At 42.6% G+C, this 11,861-nt stretch overlaps 1 long non-coding RNA gene and 1 pseudogene across 1 annotated transcript; both read left to right on the top strand.

Annotated features, from left to right (window-relative positions):
* The first annotated feature begins 448 nt into the window (after positions 1 to 448).
* On the top strand, positions 449 to 2,844 carry LOC141041462 (uncharacterized; annotated as a pseudogene).
* Positions 2,845 to 7,278: 4,434 nt separating this feature from the next.
* LOC120973945 (uncharacterized) lies at positions 7,279 to 8,765 on the top strand. Its single transcript, XR_005769628.3, has 3 exons — positions 7,279 to 7,717; positions 7,904 to 8,039; positions 8,435 to 8,765. It is a non-coding gene; the product is annotated as an uncharacterized lncRNA (long non-coding RNA).
* The last annotated feature ends 3,096 nt before the right edge of the window (positions 8,766 to 11,861 follow it).

The raw sequence follows: 11,861 nt of genomic DNA, 5'->3' as shown, positions 1-11,861 counted from the left end.
ACCAGGCTTCGCATGGAGCGGGCAATGCTGAAAGGTTTCTACAAGTCCTCGGGGACGGACCGGCTAGTCATACACAATAGCATCATAGTCGGCATGAAGAAGACACTTGTGTTCCACACCGGCCATACGCCTTGGCACACGCACCGACTGGGTCATGCACGAGTACGTACCGCCTCCACCCCCATCGCCCTATCCATGTATCTTTCTTTCTTATTGTGTCTTTTCTGAGTAAAACTGTAACTGAGCTCCACAAACTCGCATATCTGATCTGGTCAGGACACCTACGTGTTGTGTCTGGTCTTCTACAAGAAGAACATGACCCCATCACAAGACCTGCTCGGCGGCGTTGACATGGATAATGAAGGGATCCAGGATGAGATGCAGCCCATGTCATGTGGAATCAAACGTGGACAAGTAAGGGATCCATGCCATGTCTGTCGGCCCAGACATGAACAAGGATGAGATGCAGCCCATGTCAGGTGGTGTCGACCTGGACAAGGAAGGGATGCATTCGGTGCCCAAGGACGCTGACATGGACAAGGAAGGGATTCAGCCCATGTCCCACGGCGCCAATACCAACATGGAAAGGATCCAGCCCGTGTTCCATTTTGAATATGCACTCAGTTAAGTTACTGGTTTCATTAATGAATTTGCACACTGAGTTCAGAGGGCGATCGTTCATTATTCCTTTTTAATACGAAGTGGCACTTTTTTTTAATTCAACCATTGTCTCTATTTTGATGTAAAAAAGCCATTATCTCTATTTACTCAAGACCACAAACTTCTTCTACATGTCTCCAACGAAGTCGAAAGGGTCATCTAAACTACTTAAACCAACCAATCAAGATTACGTCTCCACGACGGTTTCACACTCATGCGTAAGACCAGATGCTGGTAGCGGTCATGGGCTCACAATAGGTGAAGAGGATGGTTGTGGCACGTGGCGCGGTGTGTGAGCACCCCGATGAGCACGAGCATGTCAAAGATATGGTGCTATGGCCGACGCTGTGGAAAAACCCAGAGTACCTCCGATCCAGCACACGCGATGTAGAACTCGGTGCCGACGACATACACTAGTGCCATGGCTAGCTCAAGCGACAACGCCAGATAGCACTACGGGTGGCCCCACTTGACGACCTTGGCCTGGAGTTGGCCTCGATGCATCGAGACAACCGGCAACCTCAGTGCTGCCATGTAAGGGCGGAAGGTGATGGCCTTGGCGCATCCACGCACGGGAGGAAGGCGGCGGCCGTCGGCCTGGCGAGAGATGTCTCATGAACACATACAGCTATGAGTTCTACATCCTATGCGTGGATTTGGTTTCCTCCAAATTCTCAAGAGAATAGCTAACTAAATTAGCGGCTAGCTCTATCGTGTTGATAGTTTGAGACCATAGATGTGATATTCGGAAGTAAAACATGTTGTATATATAGATATATGCGTGGATTTGCACACCACTGTAGGGCCTTTTCTCATCCTTTGTATGCGATTCAGAAATTGGAAGGAGGATCAAAGGCATGATTGCTCACAACAATCAACTTGATTCCTTGCTTGCAACCTCAGTATTAGCGTGAGCACAATTTTCTTGCCGCCCAGTGATTCAAGTGAACAGTTTTTTTGCTACAAGATATGGCATATGATGTTATCGCATGGGAATATCAACGTGATGGACAACTTGGGTGACAAAGTGTGCATGAGGCAATGCATGCGTTCTTTGTTTCTTCTTTGTGGATGTATGAGAATGGTAAGGGTAGTTTTGCTGCTAACAAAAATTACCATTTGGAAACAATTAGTAAACTGCATTTTACTATGTCAATGAACTTCGGTCCTGTTATTGAGTAAACATCCGATCTTAGTAAAAATTTAGTTGGAGAAGGCAACACTGGAAGGGTTCTGGAAGTCCACCAGGAAGGACCGCTCCGTCATACACAACTGTATGATTGTCGGCATGAGGAAGACGCTTGTGTTCCACATCCGCCGAGCGCCTTGCGACCCACGGACCGACTGGGTCATGCACGAGTACCGCCTCCACCCCCATCTCCGTATCCATGTATCTTTCTTTCTCATACTCTTTTCTTAGTAAAAAATTGTAATTGAGCTCCACAACTGACACACACTGGAATGGTTTATCTGACCTGGTCAGGAGACCTACTCGTTGTGTCGGATCTTCAACAAGAACAACATGACCCCATCACCAGACCTGCTCGATGGAATCGACATGGATAATGAAGGGATCCCACTTGTATCTGTTGGACCTACCGTGAACACGGATGTGATGCAGCCCATGTCATGTGGCGTCAATGCGGTCAAGGAAGGGATCCATCCCTTGTCTGTTGGCCTAGACACGAACAAGGATGAGATGCAGCCCATGTCAGGTGGTGTCGACCTAGACAAGGAAGGGAAGCATTCGGTGCCCAACGACACGGACATGGACAAGGAAGGGATCCAGCCCATGTCCGATGGCGCCAATGCCAACAAGGAAGGGACCCAGCCCGTGTTCCACAACACAAGCGCGGACAAGGAAATGAAGGAATGGATCATTCCCATGTCAGGTACTGTCGTCGGGGACATGGAAGGGATCCATCCCGTGTCAAGCAGCATCATCACGGACATGGAAGGGATACATCCCGTGTTCGGCGCCGCCGTCGCACACAATGAAGAGCTCGATACCATGCCAGGAGGCCTTTACACGGACGTGGATTTTTCATGGATGCAGTTTGTGCCTGACGACATTTGCTACCCCAACATCAAACCGGATAAGGATGACTCCTGTACGCAGCTCATCAATGACTACTCGTGGTAACCATCGCCGACCGACAAGAACATTAGAGAAGTAAAAGAAAGAAAAACAAGAAGGCGAATCCATTTTGACTCTTTTTATATGCTCCCATGAAGCATTATACCGTGTGGATAGGTTGGATGGTGGTCTTTAGTCATGTGTAATTGTATTTGTTTTATTTTTGTTAAAAGGGGGTTCAACAGTGTGTCAAACTGGAATGTATGTTTTTTTTGGGGGTGGGGATGCTATATTGTTCTAGTCATATGTCTCTGGGTCCTCGTGGAATTATTATTTTGAAATAAACTTGACAAGCTTTGTGCGTCTAGTGAAAAATTACTTGATTTGTATATTAATAGGATGGATTGTGCATCCGCTCAAGCATATCGTGCCTTGTGAGGGAATTCGAGGTTTAATTAATTTGTATGCATGTCGCGGACGGGAGCGGTGCGATGCTCCGATCACTCATGTGGTCAGCCGTTCTCACCTAAGAAATGATCTATTTCGCGCACGCCATCTGTGATGACTAGTCAAGTAGGACGTTTCGCTTATCTCCTCTTCTTGACCCGCTTTTTTCCATGTAGTATACGATAAAATAAGCGGAGCAAACTCCCTCAGGAAGAAAAAAAAGAGGAGCACACAAACGCCCGTAATCGTCGAGCCATACTATATATATGTATTCGTGAATTAGTTTAAATCGGTTTCCTGAATTATTTTTAAATCACTTTATTCAAATATTGAAATCGTTAAAATCGTTTAAAACACTAAAAATCAGACGTCATATTTTTAGGCATGTCTTTGTTGTTTTTATGGCAATTAATATTGGCACAATGATGGCAAATTCAGATTGCAATCACATCAATTTTCTAAGAAAATAAAATTAAGACGGAGCCATGCTCGCCAAGCAAACTAAACATATCATCCTTGTAGAACATAATTTGCAATGGTAAAAAATCTGGCATCAGATTTGTAGTGGAGTCCAAATCATTATTCCAAAATAACCGGCACCCGTCTTTTTAAATAATTGAAATCAATACATTATTTTTGGATTAAGTCAAAAAATTAAACAATACATTTATTATTTGTTTTATTATATAAAGATGGATATAATAATAATAATAATAATAATAATAATAATAATAATAATAATAATAATAATAATACAATAGCACTTGATCTGCTCATCGAGATTGGCTCCCAAGAAGCAAACCTGGTGATTTGGTTGCTTCTCATCTTAGTTGAGTTGGAAGGCAGCAGATGGATGAGGAGACACTAACGACGGGTCCCAGCGGTGCATACACCAGGACCAGGCCTGTGAATATGTAGTACATATATTTTGAGTTACCCAAGTTGAGCTGAGTTTGAACCTAGCTAGATTCATGAGTTACCCAAGTTCGAACAGAGTTTGAACCTAAATGCATGAGTTACCCAAGACGAGCCGAGTTTGAACATAAATTGGTTATGTTGACGAGCCGAGATGAGTGCTAACCATACACAACGGAGGGATAGCACCTTTGACTTGATCCAGCCTTGGCAACTAACCTCTAGTATGAAGGACAGTCGAGGGGACTATTGGCGCCACTCGCGAGCACCTGCACAAATTCGTCCCCATCATAGACAATTGTTTATGTTTCAACAAAAAATGATTAGATTTTGTACATGGCCAAGCCATGGGACCCTCGCATGTTCCCAGAAGGGGATGGCAAAGCATGTAATACATGTAAGGGCATGGATCCCTTTACCTGTGCAGAGGAGAACATCTCCTCGTCCCCGCCAGCGGCGCCTCATCACCGTCCACATGCATGGGCATGAACCTGAGACCCGCTGTCACCGCTATTGCATCATCTTCGCCGTCGTGTGCTAACATGAAGTCGGGCACAGTGGGATTCGCCGACGTTCGTGTCCGCATCCCGGCCGGCAGCACATGGAGTCATGGACGGCCGTTGCGTACGAGACGATGGGCAAGTCATGTCTCCCGTGCGCTAAAAAGAAATGGAGGGTATATAATTTTGGTCATGGATGGCTATAGGCGTCTCCTCTAACCACATATCCTCCGAGAATCTCGTCGAAGTACCATCTCCAATGATAAATTTGGTACTATGAAAGAAGGTTGCTTTCGTTCTCATGAGACCCTTGCAAAAAGGCGAGTCATTGGGTCTAGCAGTAATCTGGGCTAAGGTCTTAGACCGCAGGTACTTATTGCACAGAAATCTGGGCCCACGTGCCTTCGGTCTCTACAGATAACCGGTATAGCCATTTGCTGAGCAGACATCTGTTCTTTACCTCCCAATTTTCAATTCGAAGACCACCATGGTCCTTTGGCCCACAGATGATGCCCCATTTAGTATGCCTATACTTCCTCTTTAAATTGTCAATCTGCCAAAAGAAAAGAGATCGATAACAGTCCAATCTTTTTCGTACCCTTACTGGTACCTCGAAGAAGGACAGGGGAATATCAGCATATTCGTGAGCACCGAGTTTATAAGTATTAGCCGTCCTCCGTATGACATAAGTTTACCCTTCCAGCAATTTAGTTTCTTTTCAAATCGATGTTCAATACATTACCACTCTTTGTTAGAAAGCTTGCGATGGTGAATTGGTATGCCCAAATAATTGAACGGTAAGGTACCAAGTTCACATCCGAACAATTGTTTGTAACCCTCTTGTTTCTCTTTGACTCTTCCAAAATAGAACAATTCGCTTTTGTTAAAATTAATCTTCAACCCTAACAATTGTTCGAATAAGCATAACACAAGCTTCATATTTCTCGCTTTCGCCAAATCATGTTCGATGAAAATGATGGTATCATCAGCGTATTGTAGTATGGACACCACACCATCCACTAGATGTGGGACTAGTCCTCCTACTTGGCCGTCCTCTTTAGCTCTTCCTATCAGAATTGCCAACATATCCGCTACTATGTTGAACAAGATAGGAGACATTGGATCCCCCTGCCTTAGACCCTTTTGTGTCTGGAAGTAGTTACCTATGTTATCATTCACTTTAGCATCAAGGCATTCATTTTGGCTGAAGGATAGACATTGCAGTCGTTAGAAAGGTACATGAAAAAAACAAAGACCAAGCGCCGGACAACAGCCTTGGCATTGATGCCAGCCAAAATCCCAGGATTGAACGAGATTGCATCAAAACGGCCAGGAATCAAAGCCAAGCGCCTCCTCTAAGAGCCTACGTTGTAGCTGCAGAATGGGTGGAAATGTCACATAGTGAATAATATTTATACCTAGTGTGATCAAGTAGGAAGAAAATGTTCTTTTTGATCAAACTTTTTAAAAGGACCAAATAAGGTATTCTCTCTGATGTGATGTTGCTCAGTTGTGTTCGCGCCTTAATTGTCGCATGCTTACATCATTTAGCGTAACCGATCGGTTGATTGCAGGAAGCCGTCGGCACAAACTTCTGATACATGTCTCCATTGAAGTCCGAGCAATCATCTACACTACTTAAATCAACAAGTCATTATCTATGTGTACAACATTACGTCATCATCACAGTGTCACACCAATGCCAACGCGCAGCCGATGGTGGCGCTCATGGCCTCGCGGTAGGTGATGAGGATGGTCATGGCGCGTGGCATGGTGTGTGAGAACCCCAATGAGCACAAGCATGTGAAAGATTGGCAGCTATAGCTGACGTCGTGGAAAATCCCCAAGTGCCATAGATCTGGCGCTTGTGACGTAGCCAGTTCCACTGATAGTGCCAGGTTGTACTACGGGTGGACCTAGTTGACAACCTCAGCCTGGTATTGGCCTTTATGGACAACTAGTAAGCCTGCACGTGCAACGCACGTATCATAATTTATAAAATTCCATTTTAAATCTTATTTTTAGTAACCGAGCCATCGAAATATGTCTCATGCCCAACAATAAGAGCGCGCGTGTAATACACAACCGACAAACATGTCTTCACAAAAACTACACGATCACATAATTTTATTATAATTTGTTACATTATTTTTTTAAACAACAACTAAACAACATTATGTACTACGCCCTCTGTAAACTAAACTGAAAAATGTCTGATATTAATGTACATAGGTAATTTTTATTGAGGAGATCCTCCTCCGTCTTCATTATATTTTTAGAGGGATAATAAAATATTGGATTGTTTTTAGAGAGATAAAAATAATTATTGAGTCTCGATTGAAAAAATGACAAATATATTCATGTATTAAAATTTAGAAAACATAAATCCAAATAAAAAAAGGTGATTTAAAAAAAATAAAAATGCTAATATCACTCAACTTAGTCTAAGTCAACTGAAATCTAACTACACCTTTACAAATACTTTAATTTTGGATATGATTCATTCGTTGCCTACCTAGCAGCTAGCTTGGTTTCCGATTCAAGAACGCAATCGCTAAATAGCAGGAAACTCAGCCGAGCGCTAAGGCATCGGGCATCAGACGAACGGCTGGCTGGATTGATCGGACTTTTGGTAATTTTCTGGCCCATATCAATGGACCGTCACCTACCTACTCACCCACCGCTTCACCTCAAAAAATAAAAAAATCCCACCGGCCCTCACATTTCTCCCCGTCGTTCCCCATTCTTCCTTGGTCGTCGCCAGCTCCCTCTCCCCACCTCCTCGGGCCACCCCTCCCCTTCGTACCCACCGCCAGCAACAGGTTCGCAACCCCTGCTCTTCCCCGCCTTTTCGTCGAATCCGGCCGCCCAAGTGGCCGAGGAGGTCCCCGAGCTCGGCATGCACGGGAGCATCCCAGCGATAGGCTCCGTCGGAGGTGCGAGACTTCCACGCCCCTGCTCTTCCCCGTCCCTCTTCGAATCCGCTCGCCGAAGTGCCGAAGGATGCGCTCGAGCTCAGCATGCTCACGGGCGACCCAGCGCGGATGCCCGCAACAAGACAACAAGGAGCGGGCGTGGGTGCGCAAAAATATATGGGCACAGTTCGATGCCTCCACTGGTATGAGCTATGTTATTGTGAAATGAATTCTCATTGATGTATCGACTGTCAGGATTAATTCTGATTTGATCTTAGTCCTTAGACATTACTTCGTGTCAACTCTGGATTATCCTATCTTTGCACTTAAATTTTAATTCGTACTGTGCAGTTTACCGTGTACTAATGTACCAAAGTAATTTCAATTAGGCGTGCCTCTGTTTGATGTGCTATTCAAGATCCCTGTACAATTGTGTTATTCAAGATACAATGGCACTCGATGATGCTTGCTAAGAAGGTCTGCAATATGCACTGGACTGTTGCTTGCCAGATGACTGGAAGATGGGTACTTCATCCTCTCTTGTTTGTTCATTTGAAGCAAGATAAATAAGATTCATGCATTGTAATGAAAACTGCAGATTTAGCTAAACTCAACTGATGGTGTAATATCTCTTCCTATGAGCAGCAGTAATGGTATCTTCTGTAGGACTAATAAGGCATTGCTGCATAAATATACTTGACTTTCAAATGAGCATGTCAAGAGGTTTAATTAATGTCGGTTCCTACTCTAATTATATCTGGATATCTGGTTCCTGTACTATTTGAAACTTATCAATCAGATGTATAGAATAACAGAAATTTGCTAGATAAGCTAACGTTACAAGGGGAAGTAAACATTAAACATTTCATATGCTGATTTGGAATAACTGATATGTCATCATCGTGTGTTTCCTATTGTAGATAAATTTGCTTGCAAGGCTCTTGATAATATATCCACTTTCATCAAATGCTTAAGGGTATGGTCAATTGGAGAAGACATTACTATGACTACAAAGATCTGTTTTTTCAGGTGATGAATTGTAACCTTATATTCTTTATTACTTGGAATTGAAAATCACTGGAAGCAATCCGTAATTACTTCGGAGAGAATCTTTTACTCTTTTCTGTCTTGCTCTTGTTCAGCATAGGATGTATATCATTATCACTATCATGGTGTATTGTTGCCATTGAGGAATCTTCCCATGTAGCAAATTTACCTAGAAAATACAAAACTTTGGCATATCACCATCAGGTGCAGACGTACTCTTTCTACCAAATACTACAGCAGTATCCCTACAATCAGATGTACAAAAATTGCTTGCTAAAACACTAATCAATAAACCATGAAATTTAACTGGATTAATTTAGGATCAAGCCACTCACCTTGTGGCTACACTCGACCAGATTCATCTCTCCACGTTCCTGCATGTGAAGAATTGATCAGTGCCCCAAGTCAAAACTACTGCATACCTTATACATGATGCCCTTACTCAAAATTCAGAATATATGCAGAATATCCATTTTAATTGACATAGCTATCTGCAGTCCTAGACAAAATGTGACCATAATCCACACTACTACACATGAATTACTATATAGCTACCTTATGGGGGCCTATATGCCTGATCCTCATATCTTCTTGTTTGGCAAGAGTTCACCATTTGCACTTACTCTTGAATGGAGAAGATTGCACATACTATTGTACAACTGGGCAATGGTGTGGAGCTCCATAAGCGACGGCAGCGACTCCAGCTGTCCTTCTCGCCTATGCATCCCGACAAAGAAGCTTCAGAATCTATAATCTGTCTACTCCTTATTCAGGATCAGTAATGAACATATTATTACACAAATTAATTTAACAAAACTGGATTCTCTTTTTTGGTGATGAAACTGTAGTCTGTAGCAACATTGGCACGGTTTTTGTCAATACTACAAAAGAGGGGGATAGTTGATCATTGGAAACACCATTGACGCAGGCTTGACGCAAAACTGGGTTATAGATCAATTATACAAAACTTTGGCATATCACCGTCAGGTGCAGACGTACTTTTTCTCCCAAATACTACAGCAGTATCCCTACAATCAGATGTACAAAAAATTGCTTGCTAAAAAACTAATCAATAAACCATGAAATTTAACTGGATTAATTAAGGATCAAGCCACTCACCGTGTGGCTACAATCGACCAGATTCATCTCGCCACGGTCCTGCATGTGAAGAATTGATCAGTGCCCCAAGTCAAAACTACTGCATACCTTATACATGAAGCCCTTACTCAAAATTCAGAATATATACAGAATATCCATTTTAATTGACATAGCTATCTGCAGTCCCAGACAAAATGTGACCATAATCCACAGTACTACACATGAATTACTGTATAGCTACTTTATGGGGGCCTATATGCCTGATCCTCATATCTTCTTGTTTGGCAAGAGTTCACCATTTGCACTTACTCTTGAATGGAGAAGATTGCACATACTATTGTACAACTGGGCAATGGTGTGGAGTTCCATAAGCGACGGCGGCGACTCCAGCTGTCCTTCTCGCCTATGCATCCCGACAAAGAAGCTTCAGAATCTATAATCTGTCTACTCCTTGTTCAGGATCAGTAATGAACATATTATTACACAAATTAATTTAACAAAACTGGATTCTCTTTTTTGGTGATGAAACTGTAGTCTGTAGCAACATTGGCACGGTTTTTGTCAATACTACAAAAGAGGGGGATAGTTGATCATTGGAAACACCATTGACGCAGGCTTGACGCAAAACTGGGTTATAGATCAATTATACAAAACTTTGGCATATCACCATCAGGTGCAGACGTACTCTTTCTCCCAGATACTACAGCAGTATCCCTACAATCAGAAGTACAAAAAATTGCTTGCTAAAAAACTAATCAATAAACCATGAAATTTAACTGGATTAATTAAGGATCAAGCCACTCACCTTGTGGCTACAATCGACCAGATTCATCTCGCCGCGGTCCTGCATGTGAAGAATTGATCAGTGCCCCAAGTCAAAACTACTGCATACCTTATACATGAAGCCCTTACTCAAAATTCAGAATATATGCAGAATATCCATTTTAATTGACATAGCTATCTGCAGTCCCAGACAAAATGTGACCATAATCCACAGTACTACACATGAATTACTGTATAGCTACCTTATGGGGGCCTATATGCCTGATCCTCATATCTTCTTGTTTGGCAAGAGTTCACCATTTGCACTTACTCTTGAATGGAGAAGATTGCACATACTATTGTACAACTGGGCAATGGTGTGGAGCTCCATAAGCGACGGCGGCGACTCCAGCTGTCCTTCTCGCCTATGCATCCCGACAAAGAAGCTTCAGAATCGATAATCTGTCTACTCCTTGTTCAGGATCAGTAATGAACATATTATTACACAAATTAATTTAACAAAACTGGATTCTCTTTTTTGGTGATGAAACTGTAGTCTGTAGCAACATTGGCACGGTTTTTGTCAATACTACAAAAGAGGGGGATAGTTGATCATTGGAAACACCATTGACGCAGGCTTGACGCAAAACTGGGTTATAGATCAATTATACAAAACTTTGGCATATCACCATCAGGTGCAGACGTACTCTTTCTCCCAAATACTACAGCAGTATCCCTACAATCAGATGTACAAAAATTTGCTTGCTAAAAAACTAATCAATAAACCATGAAATTTAACTGGATTAATTAAGGATCAAGCCACTCACCTTGTGGCTACAACCGACCAGATTCATCTCTCCACGTTCCTGTATGTGAAGAATTGATCAGTGCCCCAAGTCAAAACTACTGCATACCTTATACATGAAGCCCTTACTCAAAATTCAGAATATATGCAGAATATCCATTTTAATTGACATAGCTATCTGCAGTCCTAGACAAAATGTGACAATAATCCACACTACTACACATGAATTACTATATAGCTACCTTATGGGGGCCTATATACCTGATCCTCATATCTTTTTGTTTGGCAAGAGTTCACCATTTGCACTTACTCTTGAATGGAGAAGATTGCACATACTATTGTACAACTGGGCAATGGTGTGGAGCTCCATAAGCGACGGCGGCGACTCCAGCTGTCCTTCTCACCTATGCATCACGACAAAGAAGCTTCAGAATCTATAATCTGTCTACTCCTTGTTCAGGATCAGTAATGAACATATTATCACACAAATTAATTTAACAAAACTGGATTCTCTTTTTTGGTGATGAAACTGTAGTTTGTAGCAACATTGGCACGGTTTTTGTCAATACTACAAAAGAGGAGGATAGTTGATCATTGGAAACACCATTGACACAGGCTTGACGCAAAACTGGGTT

This window comes from Aegilops tauschii, chromosome 2 (genome assembly GCF_002575655.3).
Source record: "Aegilops tauschii subsp. strangulata cultivar AL8/78 chromosome 2, Aet v6.0, whole genome shotgun sequence".
Classification (NCBI taxonomy): Eukaryota; Viridiplantae; Streptophyta; class Magnoliopsida; order Poales; family Poaceae; genus Aegilops; species Aegilops tauschii.
This window is presented reverse-complemented; position numbering and strand designations above follow the sequence as displayed.